Source organism: Acanthochromis polyacanthus, chromosome 5 (genome assembly GCF_021347895.1).
Source record: "Acanthochromis polyacanthus isolate Apoly-LR-REF ecotype Palm Island chromosome 5, KAUST_Apoly_ChrSc, whole genome shotgun sequence".
NCBI lineage: Eukaryota > Metazoa > Chordata > Actinopteri > Pomacentridae > Acanthochromis > Acanthochromis polyacanthus.
In genome coordinates, this window is record NC_067117.1 from 15,530,393 (window position 1) to 15,530,925 (window position 533).

A 533-nucleotide genomic window follows, 5' to 3' on the forward strand; every position below is an offset into this window, starting at 1 on the left:
GTGTGGCTTACAGCGCCTACTAGCTGCTCCTGTGTTGAATTAGGCGAGTAATTTAAATTGGGGGAATACTTATTCAATGATTTTTACATTTTATGCTTTTAATTGACATTACTTTGTAGAAATCTGATTTCACTTTGACATGAAAGAGTCTTTTAGCGTACATTTTTTTGGTCCAAAAAAACAAACAATGATTCAACACTGCAAAGCAACAAAAATACATCCAAGGGGGTGAATACTTTTTGCAGGTACAAATATTATGTGTCATGCACTACTAGATCAGCTGGATGCTCCTTTACTGTGGTTCACATGAGTTTTTGCCAACAGTCTGAAGACATCAGCTCAGGTGAACAAGAGACTACAAGCTGGATGCACATATGAATGACTGTGAACATGTCTGTGGATCTGATATTTTTAAGAACATTTTCTGGTTAGTAGATGTTCAAGACGTGATGTTAATATTTTTTCTTTCTTTTCTTTTCTGTCTGCTTCATTCGTTATTAATGAACGTTTCAAATCACTGAGACTGAAAGATG